We start from the raw sequence: 11,908 nt of genomic DNA, 5'->3' as shown, positions 1-11,908 counted from the left end.
AGTCCACACATAATCAAATAAGAACAAAATTAAATGATAGATAAATCATCGAGGTCTGCAGGGATCTAGCACTACGTGCAGTGAGGACTAGCGACTGGAACTCCCTCCTGACAGCATCAACCTGAAAAATAACAACAATGGAGGCGGGGTGAGTCCAACACTCAGCAGGTACAATTGATATGCAAAGTAAAGAAATAACACCAAACACTAATCATGCGTACAGTCTCCTGATAAAAATAAAGATAAATGCAAACCGAAGTAGACAGGAGAGAATCTGTACTAACCAGGACCCGGTATAAAGACAAACAGTCTGAAAGGTATAGAAGACCTGTATGCATGTCAAACATAGGTATCCAAACAATATGCAGCATATAAATGCAGCAAACACAATCACAAATAATAAATGCATCATGCATATGATGCCAATGTCATGGTCACCCCTGACGCCAGTCAGCCAACTCATAACAAAAGTGGGACCGAGTGGGTAGAGCTGTGACAACCGTGCACTCTGCAGCACTACCCCTGATGAGTGACCGAGTGGACGGGATGCTGTCGGAGTACACACGTACTCCTACCCCAAATTATAAATGAGGGAGCGCAATGCTCTCATCTCCCGGTACGCTATGACGGGGAGGGATCTCTAATGTGCTACACGCTGCGTCACACTACCCATGAGCGGACCAACGGAGCACCGGAAGAGCCAAACTGACGTGCTTCCACGCTGTGTCACGCTACCCATGAGCGTCACAACGGAGCACCGAACAGTGATGAAACTGGCAATGTGCTCAACAATAATGGAGCAATCTATCGCACAGCATGCGATCATGCAAATGGTGCATGTCACTAAGCATGGTAATATACTAAACCAACCTCTAGACATATAACAATGGGCACCATAGTGAATAAATCATATCAAGATATACTGATCAATAAGGTATCAAACCTAGGTCCTGAACATGTGAAACATGGTTATATCACTACCCATGAGCATGAAAAATCAGGTACGAGATCAATACGAGATGCAAACAAACAACCAATCAAACAGGTAACATGTATTGGGCAGTGATTAACCGAAACAAATAAGAAACACAATTAATGCAACATGTTAATTTCATTACTAAGCATATCAAAGATAATAAGTCAAAAGTACCCGCCTCCAAAAGAAATGGTCCAATCCGTCCAAATCCAGACGTCGAGAAACCTGTCTCACGTCAAGGTCCTGTGATACCAACAGAGATCTATTTTATTTAGCTAAAATTCCAATGAATTGCTAAATAGAATCCTTAAAACTATCTAGGCAAAACCCTAAATCATAAATCATCAACATATCCGAATTTAGCTAATTACTATATGTATTCACTAGCTAGATCAAATTCCTATTAAATCAAGAACCCTAATCAACTAATCCCAATTACGCAAACCAGGAGAGATTTACTAACACAAAATCCACGTTTAACCTCATCATTAAACCAACCAAATCCAATAATGAACCCACTCCAAAACTTACCCAAACTCAAGTAGGTGGACAAGGGTACAATCCGGCCACAGAGGTTTTACAATTGCTTCCTCCCTATTTCCACTTCCTCTTCTTCGGTGATGGTTGTACAGTACAAAATCTACTACTGGTGGTAATGAAACCGGCTGCCGGAGGAACGGAGAGGGAAAGACAATGGTGTCGAGCAGCAGATTGTGATCACCAAGATGCTAGTCTCGGACTGCTTTGTCTCTGTCCACAACCCGGAGAGATAACTAAAGCACAGAGAAAACAAAGCAAAGATTAGGGCAAAGGAGCATCCGAGAAGAATTGGCCGGAAAGATTCGAGATGAAGGCAGAGAGGAGAAAACCGGCACTGCTTGGCGTCGACGGAGACGCTAGGGCACAGATGACAGCGGCCGGCGCTGGAGTTTGTCTAGGGCAGAGGAAGGGTCGCCGGCACTGCTCGTGCGTCGGTGGAGATGCTCGGCTCGGCGGCGGCACAACCCAATTAGGGCACGGCGTCGCTGTGGTGGCGGCAGAGGAGAGGAGAAGAAACGTCGGCACGGCTTTGGTGCACTCGGGGAAGAAGGAAATGAAGAGGAGTAGCGGCGCCGGAGGAGATAAACCGAAGACGCTCGTGCGGTTAGGGCAGGGGGAAGAAGACTTCGGGCGCGCGTGGTCTCGGCGAGGAAGAGAGAACGGCGGAAATAAAAGAAATAAGAAAAAGTAAAAAGGAATTATAAAAGAAAAAATTCCTCGCTTAATTGGGTAGCCTAAATAGGCTTTTCTCCGGGCCCCGTTTTCATTCCTGTTAACTCGTCCATACGAGCTCCGAAAAATTCCCGAAAAATGTCCAAAAATTCTGGAAAATTCCCTTATTCATATTCGCCTATTTCCGGTATTTTACACCAAGACTCTTGAGTCATTAAGGGATGTCAAAATAGGAAACTTCATTCTCTTCTCCTTCTTCTCCAAGTGTGTCGCTAGCCCTTATAGGTCTTCCCCTCCAAGCTAGGTTTCGGCCACTAAGCAAGATGAAGAAAACAAGCTAGAGATAGGAACCGACCCTAAGGAGAACAAGCAAGGAGAAACTATAGAGGGATAGCCGGCCACCAAAGGATTAAAAGAGAGGGAACTTAGAGAGATCAATTCATTAGAGATTAATCTCATGAGGCACCCTATACCTCTCTTTTATAATCCTTGGTCATGGCAAAAAAAAGGAAAGTTTAATTAAAACTTCGTTTTAATCTTATTATGGCCGGCAACATCATGGTATGCTAAAAAGGAAAAAATTTTACAAAAATTAAAGCTTCCTTTTAAACCATGATGTTTACAAAAAGGAAAGTTTTAAACATAATTAAAACTTCCTTATTTGTGGCCTCCCTTTGAAGGAGGAAATTTTAATAACAATTAAAATCTCTCTTTTTAAATTTCCTATTGTACATGGCAATAAAGGAAAGTTTTAAAATTAATCTCTCTCTTTTAAAACATGTAGACAACTACAAAAAAGGAAAGATTAATTAACACTTCTCCTTTTAAATCATGGTTACATAAAAGGAAAGTTTTATTAAAATCTTTCTTTTAAGCATTATAGACAACACAAATAAGGAAAGATTATAACAAAATTAAAATCTCTCTTTAATATTTTGTATAAAAGGAAAGATTTTAAAATCTAAAACTCTCTTTTTAAAACCATGAGGATGACTATAAAAGGAAATTTTTAAAATTAAAATTTCTCTTTTAAATTCCTTCATGAATGACTCCAAAAGGAAAGATTTTAACAAAATTAAATCTCCTTTAATCCTATTCCTATGGCCGGCCCCATGCTTGGTCACCAAGCATGGCTTGGCCGGCCACTATTTTAGCTCCAAGCCATTGCTTGGTCGGCCCCCTTGGTCCAAGCAAGGTTATGTCTGGCTCATTACTTGGATAAGAAGTGGACTTAGTGGATACAAGGTTTTATAGAGGCTATAATAGGGACCGAGAGGAGAAATTGGTTTTGGTCTCCCGATAGCTTGAGCTTCCTGTGTTCGCCCCGAACACCCAACTCAAGTTCATCAATAATAATTCATACCACTAAAGAGTTATTATTGAACTGCCGCACCAATCCCAAATTATATTATGGGCTCCTTCTTATTATGAGTGCATTAATCTCCCTGTGTTTAAGATATACAATGTCCACTAATTAAATGAATTACTGACAACTCACTTAATTAATATCTAGCTCCAAGAGTAGTACCACTCAACTTCATTGTCATGCCGGATTAGGTCCACCTACAGGATTTACATGACAATCCTTATGAGCTCCTCAAGGGAGCATCATCAACCTAGATTACTAGGACACAGTTTCATTTTATAATCAACAACACACCATATAAATAATATCATTTCTCAACTTATCGGGTCTATTGATTTAATGAGCTAAATCGTACCCTTTGATAAATCAAAGAAATAAATATTAAATATATGTGCTTATTATTATATCATGATTAAGAGCATGCACTTCCATAATAACAAATATTTTGTTCTCTTATATAGTCAGTATAAAAAGAAGCTACCTCAGATGGTCCTGCTCAATACACTCATAGTGTACTAGTGTAATTTTATAGTCTAGATAAACTAATATCAAATTACACTACAACCACTCCAATGGTTTATCCATTCCATCTTGGTTGTGAGCTACTTTTTATAATTTATAAGGATCTGACAACATGATCTGTGTGTCTCCTCACATCATGTTATCTACAATATAAATTAAATTGCCCCCAGAGCGTAGCGCATACGGTGGGCGCATGGTATTTCTGGCGTAATGGCTAGGGGTCGATTCTCAGGAACTGACGACCTGGGGTTTACCCCGCCATGCGCCTATGGCCTGTGTACCTGCATGAACCTCCCTCCATATCCATGGGGTCGGCACTAGGGGGCCGCTAAGGTAGCGGATCTATCTTTTTTTTTTTCAATATAAATTAAATGGACAACTATACTTAGCATAAATGTAGACATTTGACCAATGTGATTCTTATTTCTAGATAAATATTTATACAAAAAACTAGGCTTTTAGTATACATTCCAACAAAATCGAGTCACTTTGTTGTGGCAACCCTAACTATAATTGATCGAGCTAGTAGTGAGTACCGAACTTTGGTAGGCATATGAAAAATGACCTAATTATGATAACTACTAAACATGCATCACATACAAGCATGGCATACATCACATATATGTATCATAAGAAACGTGACATGATTATGGGCCATATTCTATGATCTTCTCAAGCCAATGAGAAGATCGAATGGTCAACCTAGGGTATTGCATCTTCTCCAAGTGCTCCCTTGGTTGTCGTGTGTTATTGGCCTTCTCCTTTTCCCATCATCATCCAGTAGACTAGCAATCTTCTTAATTGTACATTACAAAATAAAAAACCTCAAGTTACATTCGAGGGTAGTCTAATTTTACAACTGGAAATATAAAATGGTGAAAGGCATGACACACAGACCGTATTATGAATTACAATATTCACATACACACAATCATCCAATCACATTCGGGTAAGGGGTCATAGCCATGTTAGTATTAGCCTTAAGAGTCAATTATGAGATGATTAGGTTTTTTAGGCTACTCTTTGAGTTAAACTCGAATGAATCCACTCATTGGATTGAGTCCATTCCAAATTAGACTCATTGGATTGGATTGAGTCTAATCCAAGTTAGACTCAATTGAATCCATTCATTGAAGAAGGAAGATCAAAAGACAATGATTATTTTGGATTAATCATGCATTAATAAAAAGGAAGACCAAAAGCCAAAGGACCGTTGGTATTCCTTGGATGAGTACAAAAGGTTTGTAATTCATTTTCATTAGAGTGAGACTCTTGATCTTCTCCTTTTATCTTACCTTCCTCCTCTTGGTCAAATCCTTCCTATGGCCGAATCTTCTAAGTGGCTAGCACCACAAAGTTAGTTCTTCTCCGAATCATGAGTTCGTGAGACAGACGGAACGTGTTTGTGTGGACATCATAGAGGCATAACCACTCGATCGTGCTGAGATCCACTAAGGACAAAGTTGTTATTGAGAGTTCGCGTTTACACAATAAAGGTATAACTCCCTTTTAATAAACTTAGTATATGGGTTTCTCCTTCGCATGGATCTTCTGCAAAAGATCTAGTTAGTTTTTCCGCTGCATTTTCTACGTGTTTAGCGCACTAGATCCTTACAAGTCATGCCCTATGGCATACAACATTTGTAATAGATCTATGAAATGAATTTATTTATGATATTGAACATGATTTATTAGCTACACCCCTATGGGGGATTCAGGGGGCAGCGCCCCTGATGCAAAATTATTTTATCAAATCATTGAATGAGTTGCTACCCTTCCATCAAGATGAACCCAAGGCCCTTGTAGTCGTTGTTCAAAGTCTTAATCCTTGCTGTTCTAAATGTGAGTTGCTTTCAACGTTTAGAGCAACCACCAAGTTACTGTGATGAATTGTTGTCCACATATCACCAACCATTTGCTGTCCACAATTGGAACAAACATCCAGCAACAAGTTGTCCACAGATCAACAACCATTTGTTGTCCATAATTGGAGCAAACATTCAACAACAAGCTAGGTTGTTGTTCACATTTTTGCATGATACAATTGTGCAATTGCATAATAAGCACATGTATATCACATATAAAATAGATCTACACTGAAGTATATGTATACGTAAGTGGCTCTAATACCACTATAGGGATCTTATGTGAAAAATAATCACATGCGCTGCGGAAAGGGGATCCCTCCAGAGATCCTTGTGATATCGTATACTACGTTTTCCTACTCTATCAGATAGAATGGTTACCTTTGTTGCATGCCCAAAGCAATCCCGACAGTAACTTGTCTATGGATGCAGATCTCAGCACGATCAAGTGTTCGCGTCTTTACCAAACACGTTCTACGATCGTCTCACGAACTCACGAGTTGAAGAAGAAATAATCTTTGTTGTGCTAGCAACAAAACAAGGTAGTTTTTGCTAAGAGAAGAGGAGGAAGAAGAAGACGACTAAAGGTCTCTTATCAAAAATACATTGTAAAAATCCTTTTATATTCATCCAATGAATACTAAAAGTTTTTTGTCCTTTGGTCTTCCTTTTTCAATGCATGATTAATCTCTATTAATCATCTTTAATGGATTGAATTTTAGTATATTGTATTAACCATTAACCCAATACAATCCATATCTATTAATCCAATAAATCTAATCATCTAATAATTTACTCTTAGGCTAATACTAACCTTCTCTCTTGGGTGGCTGTTTGTTAGACAATGCAAAATTTCCTTTATTATTGTCCCTTGGAGTATGACATACTTTTTCCAAACTATTTCTGACATTATGATACTTCTGCAGATTCAAGAGTTTCTTAGTCGTTTATTTCCATTTGGTAGGGGGCCTCTGCCATGCATATTGGGCTTCAAATATTTGGGTCTTTTACATAGTTATTGACAAGCTCTATGCTATTGTGCTTTCAAAGCTTGGATTTGATCCTAAAGCATCTTTTACTGGTGGCTTGATCGGAAATTCTTCTCATCTTCCTTCCTCAGGTATTTAAACACTTCTGTGCTCGGAGTGTATGATCATTCAGTTAGCTGTTTTGATCTGATTTTTGTTGTACTTCTGAACTGATGATAGGCCACCCCTTTGATAACATTTGGAATGGTGTTACTTAGTATGTCTCCATGTCTCATCAAAGCTTTTTCAAAATCCCCAAGCAAAACACCTTATTAGATGGGTGTCATATGCCTTCACATGTGACTTCTTGTTTGGCTGGCATGTAGTCTTCTCAGGACGGTACGATGGTTAAAGTATGGGTGTTACTACATGAGATCATGGAATTAAAATTTGACGTGTCCGAGCATGCTCCCCCCCCCCCCCCTTCTCCTTTCAAATGTCTTGCCACCTGCACTAATGGCTAGTAATCACCCGTGATTTCCTCCGTGTTAACCTAGGGATAGGTTAGCGGATACGCTGAGAGCGAGCGAATTACCTTTTGTCACACTCGTTTGACTGGCATGTTCATGAGAAAGCATCAATTCATTTCACACTATTTCTTGCTTTCAATAGGTATTCCTGAGGTTTGCTAATCGATATACTTTGTCCTTTTGTTTCTATTTTGAAATGGATAGCACATGGTGCAATTGTTTCTTGATCTACTAGTCTTTTAGCCACAGAGGTGATTGGTCATAATGGTAGTTTATCTTTATTTACTTGCACATTCATGATGAACAGATTTATCGATCTATCGTTAGTGCAAATCTTAGTGGTGGTGCTCTTTCGCCACAATTTCTAATTTTGTAGTTGAGTAACCCATGAGCTTCTTGAGATAGTAGTACCTCTTGATTAATTATTTCATTCTTTGAACTTGCAACTAATAATCTCTTATTCATTCTTTGCAGTATCCTGCTACTCCATGTTTGCTATTCGAGCCACAGGAATATCCAATAAAAGAACCGCTTCTTGTTGTGCATGCCATCGCCATGCGGATTGACTTGTCGTCCTATTTCAAGCTGGGTGTTGTTCCTGCAGAAAATAAAGCCCACAACCCAAGTGCTTCAGATCGAAAAGCCGCATTTATTGGAAAATTTGGAACAATTTATCTTCTAGGTTTGCTGGGTGTGGAGTTATGGGGTCAGCTACTGCATCCATATATTTTTGGTAGAAGTTTGTCATTTCTTTCTCATGATGATTTGGATATACCGTGCTATTGGAATGGTTTGCTCCTCGGCATGGCAATTTAGGCAAATATTACAATCTACTTAAATACTGCCACAAATTCCAAATTTTGATTATATTGGTTGTCAAGGGATTGGACTTGAAGCATGATTCCTGTTAGAAGCATTATGGAAAATTTACTAGAAAAAATCAGAATATGTATATTTTTTTCTCCTTACAACAAAATTTTTAGCATTTTAATTATGTCGTGTTTACACGAAGAGATGCCTTCTCCGTTACACTACCTACTTTCCTGCGATGGATCCGCTGTTAATAGACGGGGAAGAAAATTTTGATGACTTTTGAGCGGGAGAAAGAAAAATAATTTTAAAAAAAAAGCTTAATACACGTGTTTATCAACATTTGTGTGTTTATGTGAAATGCCCAGCCCACGCCTCATTAGTAGTAAGAAAATGACAGTCCTCCCGGGGCAATGGGCATTGCGTATTCTCAGTTTTCCAAATATATACAAGGATTAAGTCCTAATTTTTTAATAAATTAATGAATAATTTTTTTTAATGGACAATTAATTTAAAAATTTTGGATTGATGGGTCATCTATTACAAGAACTTTTCGATTTATCCTGTGGTCAGTAGAAAATTCCCGTGTGATCGAATCGAACACTTGGATTAATCAATATAAATTGGATACCTAATATCAATTAAAAAAGGACAACCCTAAACTCTGTCTTTTTATTAGGAAAAAAAATTAAAAGGCATCTCTTATTTTTTTTTCAAATCCTTAGAGAATACTCAACTTTGATTTTTCTTTTATCAAAAGATGTTTCATCCCTTGTAAAATTATATAAATATTCTACGATATATTCGCTTTTGACACATACATCTCCCATTTATATTCCTGCTTAGATCTTGAATCGAGGTCATATTGTAACAACTAGAAAACTATAACTTCTATAATAGTTGTAGTAGCTATAATTTCGTATCTAGTACACCATAGAAAAAAATCTAAAAAAAAAATTAAAATTATTCGGAGCATCTGAAAAGATTTTAAATGATATTTTTTTAACTTGAAATTAGGGTATTATAGGTTTCACCTAGTAATTAGTTGTAGATCTTTAAATAAGTTTTGATTTGATATATTGTACGTCTTGTGGTTCAACTAGAAGCAAAAGTTACTGAGCTAAATGTTCAACTATCTTCCACTCTGTGCCAGATCGAATGCGAGGAGAGGGAAGGAAGACAGGCAAGACCTTATCTTTCCCGAGCCATATCTGAGAAGGAAAGAATCTAACGCTCGATTGAAGCGGATTTGTCGAGCTTGTTCTACAGTTAACTTTCTGCTCGTAATAGCAGGAATGCCAGAATAAGGAAAGCCCTCAAAAAATTGAGTAGCTAAGACCATAGGAGAGCAAAAGGCATACGTTTGATCTGACTCGTATTCATAATTGCGTGGTAGAAGAGAGCTTAGGTGGCTATAGCGGAGGAATATATTATCTGCGCGAAGCCAGGGCTACATATATTGTTCACAATCGCTAAGAAACCACCTATTAGTAGAATATGAAGAAGCTAAGAAATAGTAGCTACTATAGTTGAAATATTATACAATTGTACATCTATGATTTTGTAGTTGCTACGATTGCAATATTGAGAAGTCAACTTTTAACTAGTGTTCAATCATGGGGTGTACAATGTATCAAATCAAAGCTTGTTCAGAGATCTACAATTAGTCATTGGGTGAAATCCATAATGACCCGATTTCAATCCCAAAAAAAATACCGTTTAAAGTATTTTCAAAGGCTCGGAGGCTTCGAATAATTTTTTTCTAACCCAACTAGCCCTAAGGGTGACTGACCCAGCCCCACAGAATTTTTCCACCGTGCCTCATTTGGAGGAAATTTTTTTACAAATTCACCATAGGTAGGGATCGAATTGCGAGTGTCTAAGTGACAACCTAGATATCCTGTCGCTGTACCATAACCTCGGGATTGATGCATGTGATAGAATGGTAGCATTTACCATCCCAGCGGCCCCACAAGATTGGCTCCATGACCATCTGTGAGGAGGTAAATCAGGAAGCTATAGTTAACCAGTGCGGAGGAGGGTTTTTTTCCTCGACTTTGTTGAGATTCAAACTCTTACTCTATGATAGTAACTCTGCTCTGTATTAACTAACTCAACCTTACTCCAGGGGCTGATACATGTGATAGAATGGTGGTAAAAGGCGAATACGCTCGCCTTCAGCGCCCCCGCCAACCCGTCCCAGGGTTAACATGATACATGTGATAGAATGAACAATATATTTGAGGATGTTTCTATCATTTTATAAGGATAGACACATTTTGATTTTTTCCCATTTTATCATATCCTCGGCAGTGAACGCCAAAATTGGCGCTTGGTTTCTCTCGTTCAAAACAAGGGTGTTGTGGCTTGTCGTTGATTAAAAACTAGCCTTTGCGTCTCTCTCACGAGGCTTCATTGATGCTTGCAGAACTATCTCGAGCTCACATTGATTATGCCTTCTTTCTTTTCCACAGCCCCTGAAACCCTATTTTTCTTAAACTCCCTCCTCTCTCCCAGCTCTCTCTCTCAATTCTTTGCTTCGAGGAAGCAGAAAAACCTGCTGCAGCAGACCAAAAAATCATATAAGGAATCCAGAAGTTCAGCTGTTGGATCTCCAAGCAGCAAGAGCACCCTGGATTGGTCCCTATCGAAGTCCCCTAAAGGCACAGCACTCACCTGCGTATGTGAACCTGACGATTCTTTGCCAAGGCATGAAATTGTAAAGAGGAATCTGGCCTCGGAGATTGGTTCGGGTTCTAATGCTCCTCACAACGCCTTCAATTCTGAGCAGGAAATGGTTGTGCTAAAGAAATTAGGCCCGGCCCTCGGGAATCATCTGGATTCCTCCGCGCAATGTCCTTCCATTGTTGCCGTGACAGAGATAGAAAAAGATTCTTCAGAGGCCGCACCGTCCCATGAAACTCCCAGCGAAGGGAATTTGGAACTCAAGAAATCTGCTATAGATTTTCTATCTTTACACTAAATCTGCTATAGATTAGCCTGGTTTGCTGCATTATTCAATTACACACTTAATTTGCTTTAAAGATATTATTTTTTTATGTTTTATTTAGTTAGTGTATTAGTGCACCGTCAGAATGTTTGGTGTTCTTGGTATTACCTATTTAGTGTCTGTAACCAGTAATGTACAATCAGCGGTAAGCTTGCCTTCGGTACTAGAGCAGAATGGCCAAAAGAGGAATGGTTGTCCATCTTAAATAGCCGCTTGCAGCAAGGTGTTTAACCAAAAGAGGCGTGGAGGAAGAGAAGACCATTTATTGAGTAGAGAGTTAAAATAGGATTTTATTGAGTTATTTCAAGAATTACACTATGACAACCCTGCATAGAAGTTTTGATTTATGATGTTCCATATTCGTGGGGCTGGTACTAGAGGACCTGGGGTTTATCCCCATCATGCACCTGACGTCTGTGTACCTGTATGTACCTCCCTCCATATCTATGGGGTCGGCACTAGAGGGGTCATTAATATAGCAGATCTATATTTTTTTATTTATGATGTCGTGTCAGATATGTTTAGGTGTTTTTTAAATATAAAATATATTAATTAAAAATATTTTTTTAAAAAAATAATCTAAATATTAAAAACAAAAAATAAAAAATATTTTTTTTTTAAAAAAAAAGAAAACACAGTGCCCCTATGA

This window comes from Zingiber officinale, unplaced genomic scaffold, assembly GCF_018446385.1.
Source record: "Zingiber officinale cultivar Zhangliang unplaced genomic scaffold, Zo_v1.1 ctg245, whole genome shotgun sequence".
NCBI lineage: Eukaryota > Viridiplantae > Streptophyta > Magnoliopsida > Zingiberales > Zingiberaceae > Zingiber > Zingiber officinale.
This window is presented reverse-complemented; position numbering follows the sequence as displayed.